This window comes from Arachis stenosperma, chromosome 2, assembly GCF_014773155.1.
Source record: "Arachis stenosperma cultivar V10309 chromosome 2, arast.V10309.gnm1.PFL2, whole genome shotgun sequence".
In the NCBI taxonomy this organism is placed as follows: Eukaryota; Viridiplantae; Streptophyta; class Magnoliopsida; order Fabales; family Fabaceae; genus Arachis; species Arachis stenosperma.
This window is the reverse complement of record NC_080378.1, coordinates 35,261,491-35,273,472: the sequence shown is the minus strand read 5'-3', so window position 1 is coordinate 35,273,472 and position 11,982 is coordinate 35,261,491. Positions and strand designations below refer to the sequence as shown.

The 11,982-nt window shown below is 40.1% G+C and overlaps 2 non-coding genes across 2 annotated transcripts; both read left to right on the top strand.

Annotated features, from left to right (window-relative positions):
* The first annotated feature begins 611 nt into the window (after positions 1 to 611).
* LOC130964966 (small nucleolar RNA R71) lies at positions 612 to 719 on the top strand. Its single transcript, XR_009081028.1, has one exon. It is a non-coding gene; the product is annotated as a small nucleolar RNA R71 (small nucleolar RNA).
* Positions 720 to 10,117: 9,398 nt separating this feature from the next.
* Positions 10,118 to 10,225, top strand: LOC130964965 (small nucleolar RNA R71). Its single transcript, XR_009081027.1, has one exon. It is a non-coding gene; the product is annotated as a small nucleolar RNA R71 (small nucleolar RNA).
* Positions 10,226 to 11,982: the final 1,757 nt, after the last annotated feature.

The following is an 11,982-nucleotide window of genomic DNA, read 5'->3' as shown; positions in this document are numbered from 1 at the left end:
GAAACTTTGAGTGGTTTTGATTAGATCAGAGACCATAGTTGCTAAGTCAGAGGGGTTCTGCTTAGAATTCTCTGTCTGTTGCTGAGAAGATGATGGAAAAGGCTTGCCATTGCTAAACCTGTTTCTTCCACCATTATTGTTGTTGAAACCTTGTTGAGGTCTCTGTTGATCCTTCCATGAGAAATTTGGATGATTTCTCCATGAAGAATTATAGGTGTTTCCATAGGGTTCTCCTAGGTAATTCACCTCTTCCATTGAAGGGTTCTCAGGATCATAGGCTTCTTCTTCAGATGAAGCATCCTTAGTACTGCTTGGTGCATTTTGCATTCCAGACAGACTTTGAGAAATCAAATTGACTTGTTGAGTCAATATCTTGTTCTGAGCCAATATGGCATTCAGAGTATCAATCTCAAGAACTCCTTTCTTCTGATTTGTCCCATTGTTCACAGGATTCCTTTCAGAAGTGTACATGAATTGGTTATTTGCAACCATTTCAATTAGTTCTTGAGCTTCTGTATCAGATGAAGAGATCCTCCAGCAGAGCTATCCAAAGACATCTTGGATAGTTCAGAGAGACCATCATAGAAAATACCTATGATGCTCCATTCAGAAAGCATGTCAGAAGGACATTTTCTGATCAACTGTTTGTATCTTTCCCAAGCTTCATAGAGGGATTCTCCATCCTTCTGTCTGAAGGTTTGGACTTCCACTCTAAGCTTACTCAATTTTTGAGGTGGAAAGAACTTTGCCAAGAAGGCATTAACTAGCTTTTCCCATGAGTCCAGGCTTTCTTTAGGTTGTGAGTCCAACCATGTCCTAGCTCTGTCTCTTACAGCAAAAGGGAATAGCATAAGTCTGTAGACTTCAGGGTCAACCCCATTAGTCTTGACAGTGTCACAGATTTGCAAGAATTCAGCTAAGAACTGATGAGGATCTTCCAATGGAAGTCCATGAAACTTGCAATTCTGTTGCATCATAGAAACTAATTGAGGCTTAAGCTCAAAGTTGTTTGCTCCAATGGCAGGGATAGAGATGCTTCTCCCATAGAAGTCGGGAGTAGGTGCAGTAAAGTCACCCAGCACCTTCCTTGCATTGTTGGCATTGTTGTTATTTTCGGCTGCCATGTCTTCTTCTTCTTTGAAGATTTCTGTTAGGTCCTCTACAGAGAGTTGTGCCTTAGCTTCTCTTAGCTTTCGCTTCAAGGTCCTTTCAGGTTCAGGGTCAGCTTCAACAAGAATGCCTTTGTCCTTGTTCCTGCTCATATGAAAGAGAATAGAACAAGAAAATGTGGAATCCTCTATGTCACAGTATAGAGATTCCTTGAGGTGTCAGAGAAGAAGAAAATTAGAAGGAAGAGGTAGAAGAATTCGAACTTAATCAGATAGAGTTCGAATTGTGCATTGAGAAGGAGTGGTACTCCATAAATGGAAGGATGTGAGAAGAGAGGAAAAAAATTTTCGAAAATTAATTAAAAAGATTTTAAAAACATTTTGAAAAACTTTAATTTGATTTTCGAAAACCAAGAGTGGGAAAGAAATCAAGTAATTTTTGAAAAAGATCTTGAAATTAGAGTTTAAAAAGATATGATTGAGAATTGTTTTGAAAAAAAATGTGATTAAAAAGATTTGATTGAAAAGTTATGGTTTTTTAAAAAATATGATTGAAAAACAATTTTAAAAAGATTTGATTTTAAAAATTAATGACTTGTCTAACAAGAAAAGATATGATTCAAACATTAAACCTTTCTCAACAGAAAAGGCAACACACTTGAAATGTTCAATCAAATCATTAATTGTTAGCAAGTATCTTTGAAAAAGGAAAGAAATTGATTTTGAAAACATTTGATTGAAAAGATATGATTTGAAAAAGATTTGATTTTGAAAAACTTTGAAAATTTGAAAAAAAATTGATTTGAAAACAAAATCCTCCCCCTTGTGCCATCCTGGCGTTAAACGCCCAGAATGGTGCACATTCTGGCGTTTAACGCCCAATGCACTACCTTTTTGGGCGTTAAACGCCTAACCAGGCACCCTGGCTGGCGTTTAAATGCCAGTCTGTCCTTCTTCACTGGGCGTTTTGAACGCCCAGCTTTTTCTGTGTAACTCCTCTGCTGCATGTTCTGAATCTTCAGTTCCCTGTACTATTGACTTGAAAATAGAACCAAGATCAAATGAACAATGCATGCAAGACACCAAACTTAAAATTTGACACTAGACTCAAACAAGAAACATAAAATATTTTTGGTTTTTATGATTTTGAAAATTTTTTTTTTGGATTTTTCGAAAATTATTTGGAAATAGAAAATAAAGGTTTCAGAATTCTTAATTTGGATTCCAGGAATCATTGCAATGCTAGTCTAAGACTCCGGTCCAGGAATTAGACATGGCCTCACAGCCTGCCAAGCTTTCAAAGAAAGCTTCGGTCCAAAACACTAGACATGGCCAATGGCCAGCCAAGCCTTAGCAGATCATTGCTCCAATAGCAAGATTGATAGGGATCAACAAGCTCTTGTGATGATCAGTTGAAACCTCGGTCCAATAAGATTAGACATGGCTTCACAGCCAGCCAGACTTCAACGGATCATCATGAAACTCTAGAACTCATTCTTAAGAATTCTGAAAAATACCTAATCTAAGCAACAAGATGAACCGTCAGTTGTCCATACACGAAACAATCCCCGGCAACGGCGCCAAAAACTTGGTGCACGAAATTGTGATCAATACTTTTCACAACTCAAATAATCCCCGGTAATGAATCCAAAAACTTGGTGTTCAATACCATGGCATAAACACAACTTCGCACAACTAACCAGCAAGTGCACTGGGTCGTCCAAGTAATAAACCTTACGCGAGTAAGGGTCGATCCCACGGAGATTGTTGGTATGAAGCAAGCTATGGTCACCTTGTAAATCTTAGTCAGGCAGACTCAAATGGGTATAGTGATATATGAATAAAACATAAAGATAAAGATAGAGGTACTTATGTAATTCATTGGTAGGAATTTCAGATAAGCGAATGGAGATGCTTGGTCCCTTCCGTCTCTCTGCTTTCCTACTGTCTTCATCCAATCCTTCTTACTCCTTTCCATGGCAAGCTTATGCAAGGGTTTCACCGTTGTCAGTGGCTACCTCCCATCCTCTCAGTGGAAATGTTCAACGCACCCTGTCACGGCACGGCTATCCATCTGTCGGTTCTCGATCAGGCCGAAATAGAATCCAGTGATTCTTTTGCGTCTGTCACTAACGCCCCGCCTTCAGGAGTTTGAAGCACGTCACAGTCATTCAATCATTGAATCCTACTCAGAATACCACAGACAAGGTTAAACCTTCCGGATTCTCTTGAATGCCGCCATCAGTTCTTGCCTATACCATGAAGACTCTGATCTCACGGAATGGCTGGCTCGTTTGTCAGGCGAGCACTCGGTTGTCAGGCGATCAACCATGCATCGTGTATCAGGAATCCAAGAGATATTCACCCAATCTAAGGTAGAACGGAGGTGGTTGTCAGTCACACGTTCATAGGTGAGAATGATGATGAGTGTCACGGATCATCACATTCATCAAGTTGAAGAACAAGTGATATCTTGGACAAAGAACAAGCGGAATTGAATAGAAGAACAATAGTAATTGCATTAATACTTGAGGTACAGCAGAGCTCCACACCTTAATCTATGGTGTGTAGAAACTCCACCGTCGAAAATACATAAGAACAAGGTCTAGGCATGGCCGAATGGCCAGCCTCCCAAAGTGATCAAAAGATCTAAAGAACAAAAGATTCCAAAGATCAGATGATTAAAATACAATAGTAAAAGGTCCTACTTATAGAAAACTAGTAGCCTAAGGGTTACAAAGATGAGTAAATGACATAAAAATCCACTTCCGGGCCCACTTGGTGTGTGCTTGGGCTGAGCAATGAAGCATTTTTCGTGTAGAGACTCTTCTTGGAGTTAAACGCCAGCTTTTATGCCAGTTTGGGCGTTTAACTCCCATTTTGGTGCCAGTTCCGGCGTTTAACGCTGGAATTTCTGAGGGTGACTTTGAACGCCGGTTTGGGCCATCAAATCTTGGGCAAAGTATGGACTATCATATATTGCTGGAAAGCCCAGGATGTCTACTTTCCAACGCCGTTGAAAGCGCGCCAATTGGGCTTCTGTAGCTCCAGAAAATCCACTTCGAGTGCAGGGAGGTCAGAATCCAACAGCATCTTGGTGGACGAAATTGTGATCACATGTTCTTTTATACTTGTATGATTTTACTCTTAGGGCACTGTTTATTTTCACAACTCCGTTCAACTAACCAGCAAGTGTACTGGGTCGTCCAAGTAATAAACCTTACGTGAGTAAGGGTCGAATCCACAGAGATTGTTGGCATGAAGCAAGCTATGGTCACCTTGCAAATCTCAGTTAGGGAGATTAAAGGGTAATTTTGATTATTGGAATAAATAATAAATAAAAAGGAATAATAAAAGGGATAGAATACTTATGCAGATTCATTGGTGGAAATTTCAGATAAGCGGAATGGAGATGCTGTAGAGCTCACGGACGCCTGCTCTCCCACTGCTTCTACTCAGTCCTTCTTACTCCTTTCCATGGCAAGCTTTGTATAGGGGTTCACCATCAGCTGTGGCTACTTTCATCCTCTCGGGAAAATATCCTATGCGGCTGTCACTCGCACAGCTAATCAGTCTGGAGGCATCACCCATGGTTGATGGCTACATCCCATCCTCGCAGTGAAAGCTAATGCTCACGCACTCTGTCACAGTACGGCCAATCACTGGTTGGTTCCCGCTCCTACTGGAATAGAATCCCTTGATTCTTTTGCGTCTGTCACTAACGCCCAGCAGGTTACAAGTTTGAAGCACGTCACAGTCATTCATTACCGGAATCCTACTCGGAATACCACAGACAAGGTTAGACTTTCCGGATTCCCAGGATCCTACTCGGAATACCACAGACAAGGTGAGACTTTCCGGATCCTCATAAATGCCGCCATCCATCTAGCTTATACCACGAAGATTCCGTTGGGGAATCTAAGAGATACGCATTCAAGCTCTGTTGCATGTAGAACGGAAGTGGTTGTCAATCACGCGCGTTCATAAGTGAGAATGAGAATGAGGGTTATTTACTCATTACATTCATCATGTTCTTGGGTGCGAATGAATATCTTGGAATAAGAATAAGATAGAGACCGAATAAAAGAAAATAGAATTGCATTGATACTTGAGGTACAGCAGAGCTCCACACCCTTAATCTATGGTGTGTAGAAACTCCACCGTTGAAAATACATAAGTGAAAGAGGTTCAGGCATGGCCGAATGGCCAGCCCTCTCCATGATCAAGTGACCGAATATTCAAAGAGTTAAAGTGGTCAAAAGATGTCTAATACAATAGATAAATGTCCTATATATACTAGACTAGCTACTAGGGTTTACATGAGTAAGTAATTGATGCATAAATCCACTTCCGGGGCCCACTTGGTGTGTGTTTGGGCTGAGCTTGATCTATCCACGAGCTGAGGCTTCTCTTGGAGTTGAACTTCGAGTTATGACGTGTTTTGGGCGTTCAACTCTGGATCATGACGTTTTTCTGGCGTTTAACTCCAGACAGCAGCATGTACTTGGCGTTCAACGCCAAGTTACGTCGTCATTCTTCGAATAAAGTATGGACTAGTATATATTGCTGGAAAGCCCTGGATGTCTACTTTCCAACGCCGTTGAGAGCGCGCCAATTGGAGTTCTGTAGCTCCAGAAAATCTATTTCGAGTGCAGGGAGGTCAGAATCCAACAGCATCAGCAGTCCTTTTGTCAGCCTTTTTCAGAGTTTTGCTCAAATTCCTCAATTTCAGCCAGAAATCACAGAAAAACACACAAACTCATAGTAAAGTCCAGAAATGTAAATTTAACATAAAAACTAAGGAAAACATCCCTAAAAGTAGCTTGAACTTGCTAAAAACTACCTAAAAACAATGCCAAAAAGCGTATAAATTATCCGCTCATCACATCTGCAGTCCTTTTCAGTCTCTGAATCAGATTTTTGCTCAGGTCCCTCAATTTCAGCCAGAAAATACCTGAAATCACAGAAAAACACACAAACTCGTAGTAAAGTCCAAAAAAGTGAATTTTAACTAAAAACTAATAAAAATATACTAAAAACTAAACCAAATATACTAAAAACATACTAAAAACAATGCCAAAAAGCGTACAAATTATCCGCTCATCACAACACCAAACTTAAATTGTTGCTTGTCCCCAAGCAACTGAAAATCAAATAAGATAAAAAGAAGAGAATATGCAATGAACTCCAAAAACATCTATGAAGATCAGTATTAATTAGATGAGCGGGGATTTTAGCTTTTTGCCTCTGAACAGTTTTGGCATCTCACTTTATCCTTTGAAATTCAGAATGATTGGCTTCTTTAGGAACTCAGAATCCAGATAGTGTTATTGATTCTCTTAGTTAAGTATGATGATTCTTGAACACAGCTACTTATTGAGTCTTGGCTGTGGCCCAAAGCACTCTGTCTTCCAGTATTACCACCGGATACATACATGCCACAGACACATAATTGGGTGAACCTTTTCAGATTGTGACTCAACTTTGCTAGAGTCCCCAACTAGAGGTGTCCAGGGTTCTTAAGCACACTCTTTTTGCCTTGGATCACAACTTTATTTCTTTCTTTTTTTTTCGTTTTTTTCTTTCTCTTTTTTTTTTCGTTTTTTTTTGTATTCACTGCTTTTTCTTGCTTCAAGAATCATTTTTAATGATTTTTCAGATCCTCAGTAACATGTCTCCTTTTTCATCATTCTTTCAAGAGCCAACATTCATGAACCACAAATTCAAAAGACATATGCACTGTTTAAGCATACATTCAGAAAACAAAAATATTGCCACCACATCAAAATAATCAAACTGTTATAAAATTCAAAATTCATGCAATTCTTTCTTCTTTCCAATTAAGAACAAATTTTTTATTCAAGAGAGGTGATGGATTCATAGGACATTCATAACTTTAAGGCATAGACACTAAGACACTAATGATCATAAGACACAAACATAGATAAACATAAGCACTAAATTTCGAAAAAAAACAAGAAAATAAAGAACAAGGAGATTAAAGAACGGGTCCACCTTAGTTATTGCGGCTTGTTCTTCCTCTTGAAGGTCTTATGGAGTGCTTGAGCTCCTCAATGTCTCTTCCTTGTCTTTGTTGCTCCTCTCTCATGATTCTTTGATCTTCTCTAATTTCATGGAGGAGGATGGGATGTTCTTGGTGCTCTACCCTTAGTTGTCCCATGTTGGAACTTAATTCTCCTAGGGAGGTGTTCAGTTGCTCCCAATAGTTTTGTGGAGGAAAGTGCATCCCTTGAGGTATCTCAAGGATTTCATGATGAGTAGGGTCTCTTGTTTGCTCCATCCTTTTCTTAGTGATGGGCTTGAGGTCATGCCTTCTCAATTGAACCGGCTTTCCTCTTGAATCTTTCTTCCATTGAGCGCCCTCTTCACAAATGTCTGTAAGGACTTGGTCCAACCTTTGATCAAAGTTGACCCTTCTTCATGGCCACAACTTCATAGAAGTGGTCTTGATGCACCCTTGAGATGAATCTCTCCATCTCCCATGACTCGGAGGTGAAAGCTTTTGCCTTCCCTTTCCTCTTTCTAGAGGTTTCTCCGGCCTTGGATGCCATAAATGGTTATGGAAAAACGAAAAAGCAACGCTTTTACCACACCAAACTTAAAAGGTTTGCTCGTCCTCGAGCAAAAGAAGAAAGAAAAGAGTAGAAGAAAAAGAAATGAGGGAGAAGGGAATGGCTTTTGTGTTCGGCCAAAGAGGGTGAGAAGTGGTGTTTAGGTTGTGTGAAAATGAAGGGGTGAAGAAGGGTTTATATAGGAGAGGGGTCTCATGCTTCGGTCATGTATGGGTGGGTTTGGGAGGGAAAGTAGTTTGAATTTGAAGGGTGAGGTAGGTGGGGTTTTGTGGGGATCCTGTGGGGTCCACAGATCCTGAGGTGTCAAGGAAAAGTCATCCCTGCACCAAATGGCATGCAAAATCACGTTTTGAGCCAATTCTGGCGTTAAACGCCGGGCTGGTGCCCATTTCTGGCGTTTAACGCCAGGTTCCTGCCCTTTCTTGGCGTTTAACGCCAGTCTGGTGCCCCTTTCTGGCGTTAAACGCCCAGAATGGTGCCAGACTGGGCGGTAAACGCCCATCTGCTAACCTTACTGGCGTTTAAATGCCAGTAGGTTCTTCCTCCAGGGTGTGCTATTTTTCTTCCTGTTTTTCATTCTGTTTTTGCTTCTTCAATTGATTTTGTGACTTCTCATGATCATCAACCTACAAAATAAAATAGAATAACAAAGAAAAATATAAAATATAACATTGGGTTGCCTCCCAACAAGCGCTTCTTTAATTGCATTAGCTTGACAGATGGCTCTCATGGAGCCTCATATTTTCTCAGAGCAATGTTGGAACCTCCCAACACCAAACTTAGAGTTTGAATGTGGGGGTTCAACACCAAACTTAGAGTTTGGTTGTGGCCTCCCAACATCAAACTTAGAGTTTGACTGTGGGGGCTCTGCTTGACTCTGATTTGAGAGAAGCTCTTCATGCTTCCTCTCCATGGTGACAGAGGGATATCCTTGAGCCTTAAACACAAAGGATTCTTCATTCACTTGAATGATCAGTTCACCTCTATCAACATCAATCACAGCCTTTGCTGTGGCTAGGAAGGGTCTGCCAAGGATGATGGATTCATCCATGCACTTCCCAGTCTCTAGGACTATGAAATCAGCAGGGATATAGTGGTCTTCAATCTTCACCAAAACATCCTCTACAAGTCCATGAGCTTGTTTTCTTGAGTTGTCTGCCATCTCTAATGAGATTCTTGCAGCTTGCACCTCAAAGATCCCTAGTTTCTCCATTACAGAGAGAGGCATGAGGTTTACACTTGACCCTAAGTCACACAGAGCCTTGTTGAAGGTCATGGTGCCTATGGTACAAGGTATGGAGAACTTCCCAGGGTCCTGCCTCTTTTGAGGTAATTTCTGCCTAGACAAGTCATCCAATTCTTTGGTGAGCAAAGGGGGTTCATCCTCCCAAGTCTCATTTCCAAATAACTTGTCATTTAGCTTCATGATTGCTCCAAGGTATTTAGCAACTTGCTCTTCAGTGACATACTCATCCTCTTCAGAGGAAGAATACTCATCAGAGCTCATGAAAGGCAGAAGTAAGTCCAATGGAATCTCTATGGTCTCATTTTGAGCCTTAGATTCCCATGGTTCCTCATTGGGGAACTCAGTGGAGGCTAGTGCACGCCCATTGAGGTCTTCCTCAGTGGCGTTCACTTCCTCTCCTTCCTCTCCAAATTCGGCCATGTTGATGGCCTTGCACTCTCCTTTTGGATTTTCTTCTGTATTGCTTGGGAGAGTACTAGGAGGGAGTTCAGTAATTTTCTTGCTCAGCTGTCCCACTTGTGCCTCCAAGTTTCTAATGGAGGACCTTGTTTCAGTCATGAAACTTTGAGTGGTTTTGATTAGATCAGAGACCATAGTTGCTAAGTCAGAGGGGTTCTACTTAGAATTCTCTGTCTGTTGCTGAGAAGATGATGGAAAAGGCTTGCCATTGCTAAACCTGTTTCTTCCACCATTATTGTTGTTAAAACCTTGTTGAGGTCTCTGTTGATCCTTCCATGAGAAATTTGGATGATTTCTCCATGAAGAATTATAGGTGTTTCCATAGGGTTCTCCTAGGTAATTCACCTCTTCCATTGAAGGGTTCTCAGGATCATAGGCTTCTTCTTCAGATGAAGCATCCTTAGTACTGCTTGGTGCATTTTGCATTCCAGACAGACTTTGAGAAATCAAATTGACTTGTTGAGTCAATATCTTGTTCTGAGCCAATATGGCATTCAGAGTATCAATCTCAAGAACTCCTTTCTTCTGATTTGTCCCATTGTTCACAGGATTCCTTTCAGAAGTGTACATGAATTGGTTATTTGCAACCATTTCAATTAGTTCTTGAGCTTCTGTATCAGATGAAGAGATCCTCCAGCAGAGCTATCCAAAGACATCTTGGATAGTTCAGAGAGACCATCATAGAAAATACCTATGATGCTCCATTCAGAAAGCATGTCAGAAGGACATTTTCTGATCAACTGTTTGTATCTTTCCCAAGCTTCATAGAGGGATTCTCCATCCTTCTGTCTGAAGGTTTGGACTTCCACTCTAAGCTTACTCAATTTTTGAGGTGGAAAGAACTTTGCCAAGAAGGCATTGACTAGCTTTTCCCATGAGTCCAGGCTTTCTTTAGGTTGTGAGTCCAACCATGTCCTAGCTCTGTCTCTTACAGCAAAAGGGAATAGCATAAGTCTGTAGACTTCAGGGTCAACCCCATTAGTCTTGACAGTGTCACAGATTTGCAAGAATTCAGCTAAGAACTGATGAGGATCTTCCAATGGAAGTCCATGAAACTTGCAATTCTGTTGCATCATAGAAACTAATTGAGGCTTAAGCTCAAAGTTGTTTGCTCCAATGGCAGGGATAGAGATGCTTCTCCCATAGAAGTCGGGAGTAGGTGCAGTAAAGTCACCCAGCACCTTCCTTGCATTGTTGGCATTGTTGTTATTTTCGGCTGCCATGTCTTCTTCTTCTTTGAAGATTTCTGTTAGGTCCTCTACAGAGAGTTGTGCCTTAGCTTCTCTTAGCTTTCGCTTCAAGGTCCTTTCAGGTTCAGGGTCAGCTTCAACAAGAATGCCTTTGTCCTTGTTCCTGCTCATATGAAAGAGAATAGAACAAGAAAATGTGGAATCCTCTATGTCACAGTATAGAGATTCCTTGAGGTGTCAGAGAAGAAGAAAATTAGAAGGAAGAGGTAGAAGAATTCGAACTTAATCAGATAGAGTTCGAATTGTGCATTGAGAAGGAGTGGTACTCCATAAATGGAAGGATGTGAGAAGAGAGGAAAAAAATTTTCGAAAATTAATTAAAAAGATTTTAAAAACATTTTGAAAAACTTTAATTTGATTTTCGAAAACCAAGAGTGGGAAAGAAATCAAGTAATTTTTGAAAAAGATCTTGAAATTAGAGTTTAAAAAGATATGATTGAGAATTGTTTTGAAAAAAATGTGATTAAAAAGATTTGATTGAAAAGTTATGGTTTTTTAAAAAATATGATTGAAAAACAATTTTAAAAAGATTTGATTTTAAAAATTAATGACTTGTCTAACAAGAAAAGATATGATTCAAACATTAAACCTTTCTCAACAGAAAAGGCAACACACTTGAAATGTTCAATCAAATCATTAATTGTTAGCAAGTATCTTTGAAAAAGGAAAGAAATTGATTTTGAAAACATTTGATTGAAAAGATATGATTTGAAAAAGATTTGATTTTGAAAAACTTTGAAAATTTGAAAAAAAATTGATTTGAAAACAAAATCCTCCCCCTTGTGCCATCCTGGCGTTAAACGCCCAGAATGGTGCACATTCTGGCGTTTAACGCCCAATGCACTACCTTTTTGGGCGTTAAACGCCTAACCAGGCACCCTGGCTGGCGTTTAAATGCCAGTCTGTCCTTCTTCACTGGGCGTTTTGAACGCCCAGCTTTTTCTGTGTAACTCCTCTGCTGCATGTTCTGAATCTTCAGTTCCCTGTACTATTGACTTGAAAATAGAACCAAGATCAAATGAACAATGCATGTAAGACACCAAACTTAAAATTTGACACTAGACTCAAACAAGAAACATAAAATATTTTTGGTTTTTATGATTTTGAAAATTTTTTTTTGGATTTTTCGAAAATTATTTGGAAATAGAAAATAAAGGTTTCAGAATTCTTAATTTGGATTCCAGGAATCATTGCAATGCTAGTCTAAGACTCCGGTCCAGGAATTAGACATGGCCTCACAGCCTGCCAAGCTTTCAAAGAAAGCTTCGGTCCAAAACACTAGACATGGCCAATGGCCAGCCAAGCCTTAGCAGATCATTGCTCCA